Genomic DNA, 13,500 nt, shown 5'->3' with positions numbered 1-13,500 from the left:
AATAAAAAAAGAAACATTAAAAATGACACAGTGTGAATCAGCATAACAACAGAAGCCCTTCGAGACTGCCTTATACTCTCCAGATTTAAAAGAACAGTCACCTGCTACAAGTAGCTGTTGCTTCCTCTTGTGATCACTGCATCTGAGAACAACACTGTGGTATTATGTTTGCAGACAAAACCAGCAGTGAAAATAGACCCGCATGTGGGATCCTCGGCACTAATTACTGTGCTAGCCGCACCATGATTGTCTTTAAATACCAGGTGGGCAGAACAATAGCACGTCCAGACAAAGGAGGAGAACAAAAGGCCAGCTCCTGTTTGATAAAAGGAGGACATAAAGTGACTCGCCACTGAGAACATGTTATGTGTGTGCGTTTGTTAGATTATCCTTAAAGTTCACTAAAAAGAGTGATGACATTTTGTGTTCTGCTTAAACTTTGCACGGCAACACAAATGATTACTACATCTTTTGTGAAGATTTACTTTTTGCTTTCCCAAAATTCAGGCTATTTGTATTCGAACTCTACATGCTGATGCTCTTGAATGGAATTTACATAATACGGTCCATATAATATGTGGTACTGTATATTACAAAGGGGTGAACCTTTATATGTGAGCAACTGCAGGACAAATTCAAAACTTTGCATTCTCGCAAAAGTATTTCAAAAAATAGTTAGTGATCAATTTAAGGAAGTTGTGGATGCTAATAATATCTAAATATCAGTTTTAGCAAACAACATAGCACTGTTACAGTAGATCACAGATTATAACATCACATTTGTATCAAATTACACAGCATCCTGGTTTGGCAACTATATGTCAATCAGAAGACAATGCGATTGAATGGCAGGATCTACCTCGTCCTTTATAGTGAAGCCAAAGGGGGCAATCAAGGTTCAATTTTAGGACCTATTTTATTTTCCATTTATGTTAAAAAATATGTGTGAAAATCTTTATGCCGATGACATCCTCATTTATTGTTGTCCGAAATCGGTTGCACAATGTTTTAATTTTCTGTAGTCAGCATTCAACGTTGTCCAGTCTCCTCTGAAGGAATTAAATTGGTCCTAAACACTGCAAAAACAAAACTTTTATGTCCCATTGATTTTAACTTCCCAAGGAAATCAAATCTAGCTTGTCAAAAGCTATAAGTGCTTTTCTTATTGACTGGGAACTGTCTTTTAAAGCAAATATTGCCAAGTTGGTCTCCAGACTCAAAGTGAAGTTAGGATTTTATTATGGAAATAAATCTTACTTTTTCCTCAGAGCAACAAAACTTCTTGTTTCATGAAAGTTTTTTCCTTTGTTAGATTACTGCTACATATGGGTGCCTTGGCCCAATGTGTACAATCAGTGGACAACGTGCATTTTAACTCATCTTCATTCATACACATTCACACACTGCTGATAAAGCGTCTTAACTTGGGGTTAAGGGTCTTGCATCGGACATGTGTCTGCATTAGCTGGGGATTGAATCCCTGAACTTCTGTTTGCAAGACAACAGACTCAACCAAAGACTATCTTAATGCAGAGTAATACATGTTAATACATAATCAACTCAAGTCTGCATTATTCATAAAATAACAACAGAAATAACAGAGAAACAAAATGTTCTCTAGCACTCCAAACTACTTAGTACAATAGAATAAAATGTCTTTATTGTCATTATACAATTGTACAATTAACTTAAAGTGCACACATACAGTTATCCACAAAAACAACTGAAACTCTAATTCAGGTTTATTTGCAGACTATGTGTAGAGTATTTACATGAGGCAGCATAAAACGTGTCTTGCTAGATAGCAGATATTACATAAATACAGAAGTAGATATTGTACATGCCAGGTAACATCAGGTCCACCTCCTTAGTATAAATACTGCATCACTCTGAAACCTTTTTTCTTTTGTATCCACAGTATGAAGGGGGAACATATTGACTCCACATGTCCCATTTGGACATGACCCTTAACCCCAAGTTTCTCCGGCCCCTTCAGCGGCTGTGTAACATTGTGCATAAATGGGATTAGTTACTTCAAAAGGGCTCTTTACATACAGTTCAGTAGCAGCCTCTGCCATCAAAATGTGTGTAAATATGTAGGTGTGACCTGCGGTGTAAAAGCACTTTGAGTAGCCAGAAAACTAGAACAGTGCTCTACATGCTCAATTCTAATAGCTGTTTACAATTTACTTCAGATCTTTAAGATAATCATTTATTGATCCCCAGTGTGGAGATTCAAGATTGGCCATTCTGTTAAACTGGGTCTGCAATAATGGGTTAGAATTTTTTCCATGTGTGACCTCAGCAAACACCATATAAGAGACCTGTGGATCGATTGAGCCAAGCCTACAGAACAATTATTTCTCTGAGTTCAGCAACTGTCAGGAGATTTCATTTTAATTACGACTTGCAGTCAGTGATCTGTCATATTCATCTGATGGATCAGTAGTTCCTGTTTTGAGTTATTAGTTCCAAACCATTAAGACACAAAGAGATGTTTTCTCGTGAAGTTGAAGTACATTTGTTTTGCCTTAAGCTATTGACAGAAAACAAAATTTAGGTTTGGTGCTATCAACCGATGGTTCCCTCGATTATCAGTTGGAGAATATTAATCTCCTGGGTCCCATCTGAGGATATAAAAATATTCAACTGACCTGAAAACAACAAAAAAAGCTTTAACACCTACCAATGCTTATTAAGTACAAAGCACACCAATTTTAAAGTTCCATCATCGCTAAGGTTTAAAAGGACTAGTAAGTTGAAAACATGCGTTAATGTGCAATTCAATAATAGCTTGAATGTGGGCTCAAACTTTCAGGGTACAAATTGTCCCGAGTTAATCTTCTGTCACCGAGAAGACACCATGTGTCCACTAATGCCCCTGCCCAAAGTTTCTCTGAATCAACATCACTACATAACAAGTCAATATTAGACCAGCTGTCGCTATTTTGTAAGACAAGGTTACAGCTTTGACTGTTTTAACTTGTTGTAACAACCCTTGGAAAGCATGCATTTTACTGTGTCCATAACACAGCCTCATGCTTTTCTTTGCTTTCACTTACAGGAGCAACTCACTCCCTAAAACCAACTTGTAAGACGATGTCACATTGATAGGTTATCTTCAAGGCCACTGTACCTAAAGAAGAAGGATTGTCAAGTAACACTTCAGTAACTCCAAACAGACCTTAGGACAGTCCTTACAACATAATACTGGTGGTGGACTACATTGAAAGCTTCTTGTTCCTCTTTTTTTTTGTAGCAACCGAGCAGGTGAATGAAGGTCCGTCTGTCACTAAAGATTTGGTAGACCTTTTGGGCACTGTGATCTGGCACTATGACCACCCGATATCCCTGACGCCCAGCCACCACCATGGGAATGTGTTGTACCTCAACCACTGCTTGACGCCAAGCCTCAACCATTGGATTGTGTCGTCCACAAACTCCGCTGCCTCAGTCACGCACGGCCTGCTCTGACCTCTACCTCAGCAGCAAAGAAGTATGGACAACAGGAATGCTGGCTGCGTATTATCCCATATGCTCTTTTGTAAAGTGTATCCAGATGACACTTGTTATGAATTGGCGCAATACATACAATCATATAAAACAAAGACCAAATATTTTCTCTCATCAAAATGCTTGCCCCACTGTCCCCTCTGGACTTTATTAACCAGCCTTTTGCTAAATGTGTATTACAACTAAATATGTTCAAACACAAAATCTCATGACTAACTAATAGTCTCCTGCTGGGATATTATCAAATGCCTATAATTTTATTATCTTCTTAATATGGCAGTCAGAATATTCTGTCCTAGTTAGTGAATGTGTAATGGGTTTGGTTCAATTAGAACGTTAAGTTGTTTAGATTTTGAGTGCATTAATTTAGGTGCTTCCTACTGGGACATTTAGACTTAATTAATATTCTATGCAATCCTGCGTTGCGCCCTTGCTGACAGCTATGAAAGCTGCAAATGACTGACAATTAGGGCCAATAGCTAATGATGGCAGTCAGTGTTATGAGGAGAGACAACATTCATTATAATCGTTCAGATTGATTAATTATGATGTCTACCAGCTCCATTTCAATTGATCTCGTGCTGCAATGCCGTTCCTGGCGAGCATACTCTATCTGACCCCAGTCATAACAAGCACCATCATGAGAGGCAATAATGGCAGTTTTAAGCTCAAATTACATGTGTGGGTGTGCATGAGCAAAAGGAGTGATAGAGAGTGTAAAATAAGGAGAAAGGAAAAAGAGCGAAAAAAGATAATGTGACAATGTGGCAGTTTATTCTCGTCGAGTCTTTTCTAAAATACATCTCCTGTGCTTTTTAGGCACACTAGGAAGCAGATAGAGTGTCCTCGAAGCTCCTAATATGCTGTCACCCAGTCAGACATTGTTTTTAAAGTTAGGCTTGTGCGCACACTGCTCCAGCTCCAATTCAAGGGCACAAGAGGAATGACAGGGTAACAGTATCCTTTCAGTGTTTTCTGTGGGTGTTTGGCCAGAAACCTGCCACTTGTGGGACCAGGATCAGTCTATTGAATGCTGAATAAGTGTCAGTTACCCGCAGGTTTGACACAAACCTGTCAGAGTGCAGCTGTTCCTGTGAATCTCTAGCTGGCCAACAACTGATGGACCACAGTCACACGAGATGGATGAACTGATGAATTGCCTCAGCAGGCTCATGGAAAAAGATGGATCGCATGTCAGAGGGAGTACAGAGAGGCAGCGATGGGACTTCAGGAGCCCTCAGCAATGAGAGACAAAAGCCCATCTCAGTAATAATGCAACGATTCCATGTGAGAATATCTGATCAGGAGCAAACACAATATTCAATATGGATGTCAACTTCCTTATGGGACCATATTCAGCAACTTTGATTCTTCTTATTTGTAACCGCAGCACTCTGTCCTAACAATAAAGACATTTTTGATACTCTTACATGGATTTGGTTGGATTATTTGAGTAAGCTCTTTCCACCAAGCATTTAAAAAGTAATCAGCTATGTGTCATGTATTCAACACGATGAATGGACTCATGAGAAGACAGTCAGGACTTTTTCATTTTCCTTACCCAGTTTCATTTTAGGACACCAAATGAGATTTGATGGCATAAGAAGCAGTCTAAGAAAAGACCAGGAGCTGCTCTACTCATGTGGGAAAAGATCTGATTATGAGTCTGTGGAACCAGTGCATCATTGAGGACGATCAATAGAGACAGATGAGTGTTATGGAGTGACTTCTCCCTCTGAGGGGCTGTGTCATCTCTCACCAACGTCAAAAAGATTGGCATGCTCTGCAGAAGCTCATGCAAGAAAATGCTGGTCGACTGGCTCCTGCAGAAAGTGGCAAATCCAAGGTTTGACATGATAACCCTCTAAACAAGGTTAGGACCAAAGGTATGTGTGCTAATGTTCTGCCTGTTGCTAAAAAAAATTAATGCATAATATATGACTTAAGAAAAAACACAAATTTTGCTTTTTTACAGCAGCATGTCATTCATTACATTCATGCAACGCATGTAAAGCTCCTGTACTCAACAACACTGTTCGGGACTGCAATGAACTGTAATATCACAGTTTCCTACTTGACAGTTTGCAAGGCAAAGCCAGTTTGTAGTCATGAAAGGTATTGCCATGGGGTCTATTGTTTTGGTCCAGGAGGAAACATCACATCATTATGTGGATGTGTTAAGCATGATCCCCAAAATTTTAAACTTACCAACTCTGGTGATTTACTTTTTTTCTGAGCTCTAGGATCACAACCTGTTTCATGTTTGTTTTTGTTTTTTGGTCTATCTTGACCCATTCTGGACAGCATGTTCCATTAGATTGCTGAAAGCTGCAGACATTTAATGGAACAACAGTGTACCATAATACCAAGTAATTGTTACCCATGTATGCAGATAAATGAGGGCAGGGTCAGTGAAAACCAAAACGTATCAAAACAAGGCAAAAAGCATATTTTCTGCAGAAAGAGTTTTCAAATATGTCAATTGCCAATTTTGACATTCAAAAGTGGAAAGCTTTTCATTGATTATATGAAAGAATTGATTACATGTCTATCGTCGACGTATAGACCACATTTAGTCTGGAAGTTTGCTTCTGTCAACAGATTAATCAAACAATATCTTGTGTCCTGCCTGTCTGTATACTGCTACTGGATGCCTATCTATCTATCTATCTATCTATCTATCTATCTATCTATCTATCTATCTATCTATCTATCTATCTATCTATCTATCTATCTGTCTGTCTGTCTGTCTGTCTGTCTGTCTGTCTGTCTGTCTGTCTGTCTGTCTGTCTGTCTGTCTGTCTGTCTGTCTGTCTGTCTGTCTGTCTGTCTGTCTGTCTGTCTGTCTGTCTGTCTGTCTGTCTGTCTGTCTGTCTGTCTGTCTATCTATCTATCTATCTATTTATTCAGAGGCTACTCATGCTTACAGCTGATAACAGTATTGTATAAGTAAGCAGTTCATAACCAGGTGTAGGACCAGTTTGAAACTGCCTGGAGTCCTAGGTGCAGCATGGTCTAGTGTTTATGTTGTGCATCCCTTGTACAGTAGCTATAGGCCTCATGGGGAAGCCGTGGGTTAGAATGATGCTTGGCATTTTTATCTTTATGTCATCTCCCACTCTTTGCTCCTAAAATGTCCTGTCTCTCTTCAGTTGTCCTTTTATAATAAAGGCTCAAATGTCTGCCTTACAGCATCAGCCACTAACATTTCTGTAAAACCCTATTCCTCTCAAGTGTCAAATAACTTTGTCAGCCCCCAATAAAAACAGGGAAATACTAAAAAAAACAACAACAACATAACTTGGGGATGAGGGCTAATCATGCACAGGGGAAACATACATGAAAAAGCAGTCGGAGAGAGAATGAGGACCATGATATTGTATTATATACTGTTGAGTGGTAATCTAATTCAGACGTTCCTAAATTCAACTTCATCGTCACACTCAATGCTACTGGGATTTATGAGCAAAAAAAGCCATAAAAGGCTTCCACTGTTCTGCTAGATGCCAGCCTTAGCTAAAAAACATCAAGAACTCGTCCTTCTGATCTGTTTGTGTTTCCCTCTGTTGGGGATTGATGGTGCAGACCCACATGTAATCACACGGCAGTGCTCACTTCTCTGTACTTGAGCAGCTGAAACAGCTGTGTCACAATATTCCCTCTTTGAGTAGCACTTGAGATAGTGTGGCAAAAGCTCAAGCCATTCTCGCAATGAAACTAGAGGCTAGCCTTGCTTGCATTTAGAAATGTCAGGTAATCTGTCTTTCAGGGATGAAAAGGCAGCCGTTGGGGATACTCTTGTTTCCTCTAAAGAAATCAATGACGGAGGTGGTTTTATTTGATAGAAAGCGGCGCAGCAGAGAAAGAGGCTGAAACTGAAAAATACATTAAGAAAATGGAGAAAACATTGTTGGTGCTTAAGTGAACAAGGTAACTGAATGGATGCTTAAGTAACACAGTACAAATACACCAGGACGAAAAAAGCAGACAAATCAAAAAGACTAGAAGGGGACATATAATATGCACTTAGAGGCAGCACACTGAAGTACTTCATAATAAGTCAAATGCATAGACTTTATAGAACATGGAGGTAGTCGTAGGGATGTCACCCATTGGTTTTGTAAAGACACACAAAGCAGAGCAACAATGGCAGTTACCACATTGAAAAAGCTTAACCAACATCTTAATCATTCTAGAAACAAGCAAAGAGGTGGAGCTGAAGCCTCCTGAAATACACTCACAACCTGTCAGTCAACTTAATCACAACCTTAGTTCTGCAAATGTGAATACATTTCAGGCTTAATAAAAATCTACATGGGTAATTATTAAAAAACACCTCCTTGGTACAGAGTGTAGTAATAAAAAAAATAAACAAAACTATTGATACCAAATCTGTTCTCATCATCAGTCTGACGGGTTTATTTCTGCTGTAAAAAGAGGAAAATTAAACCTGAGGGGGATTCCGTGGCTTTGCAGCCAAGCTCCAAGTTGTTGTTTTTTTAACTTTCACATTTTCTTCAAATTCCAACACTGATGATTGCAGCCTTGCAAAATGCAGTTGCATATCAATCATAAGTCTAAAAAAAAAAGTATTTCTTATATTAACAACTTTAATGTGCATTTTCTGTAACTGCATCAACCCGTCTCGACTCCAGTGCTTGTTTTTCATCCTTACCAATCTAAATGAATGGGCCAGAGTGTGGTGAGCTATCAGTAGCAGACCGGAGGAGTTTTGATTTATTACCGCAGCTCACCCATACTAACACGCTGACAGCCCAGATTGTTCTGTAGCCATGATAAATGCCCCATAAACAGTCAAACCCAGCCTGTAAAATGTGCTAACTGTATATGCACACAGACCCAGCGAGGGTAACAAAGGTGAGACGTGTAATCATAGAGTGAGCTGCAGCTGTACTCTTGATTTCCATATTAGAGCGTCTTGGTTGATAGAATTAGACTCCATCAATAAATCTATTTAACTCTCTATCCTCATTTGGTAAAATACATTAACAGAACTCTGCTAAAAAGTCCTGTGTTATGATAATCCTGCATGGTGCAATGTCAATAAGTCATGACTCATAGTCCAATTGGGTAATTAGCTGGTTGCAAAACAATGGACAATTCCTTTCAGCTCATCTCTGAGGACAACCTGAGAAGAAGAATGTTTCTAAGACTCCCTCCGCTACCTCATCATTATCACACTTTTGAGTATTTTTGTCTCCGTCCACACACCCATCTTAGCCATCTGAGTCAGCGCAGTCACAATTAATCACACACTCTGGCCCCAAAGAGAGAGTGAGCTTCCCAAAAGGGTGTGTGCGCTCCTCCCAGCTCGCTCCAGCTTTCTACAGCTTTCAATAGGAGACCTTTAGGATGGCTGACTGACAGGGCCTGGGCGACAGAGCTGAAAAATAAGCAGATAAATCAGCCTCTGCCAACCCAGTGCTCCTCCTACAGTCCATCAGTCAGTTAAATGGGCAGCACCTGCCAAAATTTTAAGCAAACATGCCCTCCAGAGGTGGGTGCTGAGGTTGGGATTGTGTGTGTGTTTGTGTACTCCAGGCAATGGAAATGTACAAGCCTTTAAGTCTGGTGTTTTATCGATGACCTTCTTTTATCGGGGGAGCACTAAACCGAGGCCTACACAAATCAAAACAAAAACAATCCCATGAGGATTGACTTCTAAATCAAGTTTGAAATATATATTTTTTAAGAATAGATAATTGAATAATTTAAGAAATTAAAAAATCCAAAATCAAATGGACAACCGTCTCAGTTTTGTTTTGGATCAAACCTTCTGTATATTTTGGAGGATTGGAAACATGCGCAACTTTTAATAAATGTGTTATGTTAAATACAGTTAACAAATATATTTACATTAGGACACAGATATCAAAGAATATTAGATTTGACAAAACAATGAAACAATTTCTGACCTCTAGCGGGGTGCCTGACAGAAAATAGAGCACCACTGCCCTACGGTAAGTTGGGTTCAACAAAGGCTTTCTCCTGTCTCCCACAGGTCCAGCACACAGCTGTGCAGATAACTGCAGAAGCAAGCGGAGGTGATGTGCGCTCAGAGAGGTGGCGCATCACCAGTTCAGGTGCAGCCGAAACACCTCTCTTTCATTTATGCCATGCATGTATTCATTCCCCCTCCCGCCCTCCCTCCCTCCCTCCCTCTCTCTCCCAGGGCAGCAGCTCTAATCATCATCATCAAAACAGGACTTCGGTGTTTGGCGGGTCGGAGCTGTTTGGCAGCACCATTTGTCAAACCTGCAGAACTCAGAGCAATCGCGCACCTGACAAAAGCTTAAAGGCATATTATTCCACGAGACGTCCCCTGCACTGTAAAGCCAGTGCCTGTGACTGCTCCAAATGTTCATCAGTGTGCGTGCACCACAAGGGGAAGACAAAAAAAAAAAATGTGACGGTGTGCCAGTTCAGAAGCGCTGTCTTATTAAATTATCTCTCTGCCTTTTACAGCAAGGCCCCCACCCTCCTCTTTCCATCTCTCTCCAAGGCTAAACATTTGTCTTTCCATTCATGGGTGAATTTGTATTCCATTGAGATGGGTTCCTGGTGGCAGGCTGATGGTTGGAGACGGGGGGGGGGGGAGGGCCGGGGGAATGGGTGCAAAGTCCACATTCAGGCTGGCTGTTTTCCATCTCTCTGCTTGGTTACAGCACTCAACAGGCAGACGATGCTGGAAATCCAAAGCTGTCCACAGTTTCTTAAATACAGCTTCAACTTAACGCAGGTCAGCACAAGTGCTTTTTACTGAACAGTCCTTAACTCTGAAAATGTTGAACGCCTAACAAAATATCCCTGACATTTTATATTGATAATATAATAAAACATTTTAAATGCGTCTTAATTAATTCTAATGCTGCTGTGTAGTTAATCCTTAGTATGTTCCAAAATCATTATTCACCTTTTTGCCTACTCACTGCCAGCCGAATTTAACATTTCCATGCAAGCACCCCCGAGAGGCTCATTTAAAAATGCTATCATGTTTAATCTTATCTTACAAATGTCAGGGCACTTCCTGGTTGACTCGGACCTCTCCTTTATCCCAGCATCATAACCTGCAATGATGCTGTCAACTCCAGAGAGCTCTGTGTCATTGGCCAGCCGAATGTTTATTTAGCAACACTCCATTAAGTAGACACATGGACTGTGATCACGAGGTGCAACCCTTTGGCTTTAATCAAATTGACAGCTGAGGAGCTGTAATCAATGGAGGTATTTACACAATGCCAGGCTGCAGATAAACCCATGATACCACCTGTCATGGCAGGGAAAAAAAAAAAAAAAAGATAAAGTTGATTTGGAAGCACATATTCTAATCACACCATATTCAAAACAAGAGGAAAGTCTTAACTTTGAAGAGCCATTTTTTTTTCAAGAAAAGTTGTGCTTTGACATCACGGGAGAAAAACCTTTTCCCGGCTCACCAAGTGCCCTTTTATTGACGAGCCTCTGTTTTATGATTTGAGTCACCAGCTCCAAAATACAAAGCACCCTACTTCAGTTTGCCCACATTCAATGCACAAGCACTAGATGTCGTGTATAAATTCACAGGGCTAAGAATCCTATATTTAACAGTGAGCACAGCCAGCGTGTGATTACGAGCGACATAAAAAGCTCGCGTGCTGTCAGGACTCACCGCGGTCACGGCTGTGGATATTCATTTTCATTTCTTAAATGGAGACTTTTGGAAGAATTGTAGCGTGTGTGAAATCCAACAAACATGGGCAGAAAGTTCTCGTCAAGCTGTGAACATCTTCCCGGTGAAATGAGTCGCGGAGATATGCTCTGCAGACAGCGTAAAGAAAGGACCGAGAAAAGAAGAGAAGAAGAAGCCGCCCTCTGATCTGTGTTTGTGTTCAGGGCAAAATACATGTCCAGTGGTTCTTTTGTTGTTGTTGTGTTTGTTTTTTCCATTTTTTCAAACAAGCTTACAACATTAACATAATTGTAATCCTCTTTCAATTCTAGCCCCCTCAGTGCAGTGCAGCTCAACTCTGGAGCCCAGAATTTTCTTCTTCTTCTTTTTTTTTTTAGTTTCACTAATTACAAAAATACTTGCATTATTCATTTGTAATTATGTAGTGAGTTTCATCCTATATGATCGCACATTATTGCAGCTCTGCTAACTGTGTCTGTGGGGTGGGGTTTCTGCCCAGAGGTAGAATCATTTGCTAATGGCCTCCGTTTGCTCCTCCCGATTCAACAATTATAATGAGCTTGTAAACAAACACAAGAGGCATAGAACAGATCCTGGCACTGTCTGTGTTCTCCACTTACAGGAACCTGTGTGATCAAATATTTACAGAGCTCCGCAGGAGACAATCACGAAAAGGCATCGAGTTTCTCATGCCGCACGATTGCTATGAGCTCAGGCAAAGAGGGTGACTCCTTTCAGCTTTTGTGAATGTGGTCGTGCTCTTACACAAAGTGTGAGGAGTTTCTAACCGGCGTGCGGAACAGCGGCATCCATTGTGTGACTGAAAGACGCCAACCAGTCTGTCAAAAAGAAGCTCGACTATTCACGTTTTTTTTTATTCTGTCCTGCCTCTGTCACTACTGTTGTTGAGCTAGTAACAAAGCTAATCACTGTAAAGAATGCAAAAACAAAAAAAAAACAGACTTAGAGAGCTTTATCCTGCAATGTTAGCGAGTAGTGCATTAGCATGTTTAAAGAGAGCGAGCGGCAGCAGGTGACTGTCTTGTTTTCTTGGTGTACGTTGTTTCGACTGTGTGTGACCATGTGCCTGTGCTTCCATATGTTGCTTGTTTTCATCTGGCTGAAATAATTTCCCCGTAGACTTACTGAATGTCCTCTTTGTGGTGGAAAGTCTGTAATGACTTCATTAAATGTGTAAAGTTAATTCACCATTCCTGATGTCAGTCACACCTGAGACAGTTCAGCTTTGTCTAGAGACCACAGATCAGAGAGTCTCAACAGCTCTTCCTGACATCTGTAAGGACGTTTGGGAGAACTTGTTGTTTGCCCCGAGCTCCCAGACGTCACGGGATCAGTCTACAGCACGACCCTGATAATGATCACATCTTTTGGCACATATGCAGAGTCTTTGGAAGTGTCTTGCAGTTGTGTTTTAGCGTGACACTGAACCACAAGTGTGATGTTGAATCATGTCTCAGAGAGTGGGACGACTCATCCGATGTACAGTGGAAGCTGTCATTAACGTGGTCCATCTGAGTCTAAGGATTCTTGACATGTGGAGTTCAGTCCTTATAATTTCCTCATCACTATATTCTGTATGTACGAAGCAGAAGTTTGTGCACACATATCAAACAGCACGCACGTTCGAAAACTTGAATACTGGACAAAAAAAAAAAAAAAAAAAAAATCCAACACAACAGAGAAAGACTAAGAAAAAAAAACTTGAAAAAATTGTAAAAAAAAAATCAAAACAGACCACCAAGCGCTGTAAAAATGACAAAACCTAAACAAGCAGTAATTTCCACCGACAGTGACTGTGTGAGTGTGAGGCTACAGACACACAATGGTATTAAAAGCATCCAATTGGACTAACGATTTCAGAGGCGGGGGAATGCTTGAACTACACTCGTAATGGAGCCTGTGATAGTCTTTGCAAGCCTGATAGAGGCATCCTAATGGGCTGAGGCAAATTATCTTCCTCATTATAAGCACGGCTTGCAATGGGCTGGAATCGAACTGAAAGAAAAGCTTTTTGCAGAAATGAAGACATGCTGAAACAACCACTGCGAAGTGCACTCAGAGTACACAAGCAGCACAGTCCAAAGATTGTATATCTCAACATCTTCTCAACAGCTTTACTTTCGCTGAAGCAGTTGCATGTCAAATGCCAAAATATGTGAAGAACAGTGAATCTAGTGAGTTATTTGCCTTGATCCCCTCTTATTTCTGTCTCAATAGATTCTTGCAATTCCCCGCTCAATCTGCTGCCGTGTCATTTTGCAGATTGCTTTCTCTTT

The 13,500-nt window shown here is 40.5% G+C and overlaps 1 protein-coding gene across 2 annotated transcripts in view; it reads right to left on the bottom strand.

The window, feature by feature from the left end:
- The window catches only part of trappc9 (trafficking protein particle complex subunit 9), a 211,951-nt gene that overhangs the window by 48,456 nt on the left and 149,995 nt on the right, over positions 1-13,500 (bottom strand). The window lies entirely within an intron of this gene.

The sequence above is a fragment of the Symphodus melops genome, assembly GCF_947650265.1.
Source record: "Symphodus melops genome assembly, chromosome: 18".
NCBI lineage: Eukaryota > Metazoa > Chordata > Actinopteri > Labriformes > Labridae > Symphodus > Symphodus melops.
The sequence above is the reverse complement of the archived record's forward strand: the minus strand, read 5'-3'. Positions and strand labels throughout refer to the sequence as shown.